This window comes from Limulus polyphemus, unplaced genomic scaffold, assembly GCF_000517525.1.
Source record: "Limulus polyphemus unplaced genomic scaffold, Limulus_polyphemus-2.1.2 Scaffold6141, whole genome shotgun sequence".
NCBI classification, from domain to species: Eukaryota; Metazoa; Arthropoda; class Merostomata; order Xiphosura; family Limulidae; genus Limulus; species Limulus polyphemus.
This window is the reverse complement of record NW_013671751.1, coordinates 49054-51362: the sequence shown is the minus strand read 5'-3', so window position 1 is coordinate 51362 and position 2309 is coordinate 49054. Positions and strand designations below refer to the sequence as shown.

Genomic DNA, 2309 nt, shown 5'->3' with positions numbered 1-2309 from the left:
TTCATACTATTGGTTTGTTTATAGAGCATAAGACACAGTGGTGAGTTATAAAACCTTGGTACATTGTTGATTTGTTTATACTGCACAAGACACAGCCATTATTAGTCTCAAAGTGGGTTCCTCGTCATCGAATTTGAATACTATTGGTTTGTTTATAGAGCATAAGACATAGTGGTGAGTTATTAAACCTTGTTCATACTATTGGTTTGTTTATAGAGCATAAGACACAGTGTTGAGTTATTAAACCTTGGTACATTGTTGGTTTATTTATACAGCATAAGACACAGTTGTGAGTTATAAAACCTTGGTACATTGTTGGCTTATTTATACAGCACAAGATACAATGGTGAGTTAAAAACCTTGGTACATTGTTTATTTGTTTATACTGCACAAGACACAGTGGTGAGTTATAAAACCTTGGTACATTGTTTGTTTATTTATACAGCATAAGACACAGTTGTGAGTTATAAAACCATGGTACATTGTTTATACAGCACAACACACAGTGGTGAGTTAAAAAACTTGGTACATTGTTTGTTTATACTGCACAACACACAGTGGTGAGTTATTAAACCTTGGTACATTGTTTGTTTATACAGCATAAGACACAGTGGTGAGTTATAAAACCTTGGTACATTGTTTGTTTATACCCAAGGTTTTATAACTCACCACTGTGTCTTATGCTTACATTGTTGGTTTATTTATACAGCACAAGATACAATGGTCAGTTAAAAACCTTGGTACATTGTTTATTTGTTTATACTGCACAAGACACAGTGATGAGTTATAAAACCTTGGAATACTGTTGGTTTGTTTATACAGCATAAGTCACAGTGGTGAGTTACAAAATGTTGTCATACTGTTTGTTTGTTTATGTAGTGTACATTTGAAAATCTTGATACACTAAATAGACATGTTTATGTTTAGTAGTTGAAATAAAGATAGTAATATTTTATCAAGTAAGAAACAAAACGTTTATTATTTTTTCATATTACATTCTGGTAATAATCCCGAAACCATGTAGTTTTCTCTGGGATATAAATGGAAAGCAATAAAACTTTTCCAAATAGATATTCAGGCATTAATATATATATCAGTCAACAGTATTAGAATGATGGTTAAATGTTTTTCTGACTAGATATATATCAGTCAACAGTATTAGAATGATGGTTAAATGTTTTTCAGACTAGATATATATCAGTCAACAGTATTAGAATGACGGTTAAATGTTTTTCAGACTAGATATATATCAGTCAACAGTATTAGAATGACAGTTAAATGTTTTTCAGACTAGATATATATCAGTCAACAGTATTAGAATGACGGTTAAATGTTTTTCAGACTAGATATATATCAGTCAACAGTATTAGAATGATGGTTAAATGTTTTTCAGACTAGATATATATCAGTCAACAGTATTAGAATGACGGTTAAATGTTTTTCAGACTAGATACATGTAAAAGGTTGCTACCATATCCAAGAAATGGTTACGTCGTGATTGCTCCATCATACTCAAAAGTTCCTCTAATTCACATACGGCAAAGAAAAACAACAACAGGAAATTACAAAATAATCCCAATTTCATGAACGATCTGTTCTTGTTTCTCAGCTACATCCTACTATAATTGAATAAATCCCTCAAATACATTACAACTGACTTTTTCAACTTAGTATACATATATCACTAGTGTAAACTTTTTTACACTATGATCTATATATGATAACTAAAATTATTTAAAATTTGGGTAAATAAGTTACTTGGTGGAAGATACAGTTCCTAAAAACATAACTGGTTTGATTATGTCATCATGTTACATTGTTGTATTATAATACCTTCAAATAACAGGTTTGATTATGTCATCATGTTACACTGTTGTATTATACTACCTTCAAATAATAGGTTTGATTATGTCATCATGTTACACTCTTGTATTATACTACCTTCAAATAACAGGTTTGATTATGTCATCATGTTATACTGTTGTATTATATTACCTTCAAATAACAGGTTTGATTATGTCATCATGTTACACTGTTGTATTATATTACTTTCAAATAACAGGTTTGATTATGTCATCATGTTATACTGTTGTATTATACTACCTTCAAATAACAGGTTTGATTATGTTATACTGTTGTATTATATTACCTTCAAATAACAGGTTTGATTATGTCATCATGTTACACTGTTGTATTATACTACCTTCAAATAACAGGTTTGATTATGTCATCATGTTACATTATTGTATTATACTACCTTCAAATAACAGGTTTGATTATGTCATCATGTTACATTATTGTATTATACT

The 2309-nt window shown here is 29.7% G+C and overlaps 1 long non-coding RNA gene across 1 annotated transcript; it reads right to left on the bottom strand.

The window, feature by feature from the left end:
• Positions 1 to 1705: 1705 nt before the first annotated feature.
• Positions 1706 to 2303, bottom strand: LOC111089408. Its single transcript, XR_002613702.1, has 2 exons — positions 2150 to 2303; positions 1706 to 2103 (listed from the first exon to the last, which is right to left on the bottom strand). It is a non-coding gene; the product is annotated as an uncharacterized LOC111089408 (long non-coding RNA).
• Between the last annotated feature and the right edge of the window lie 6 nt (positions 2304 to 2309).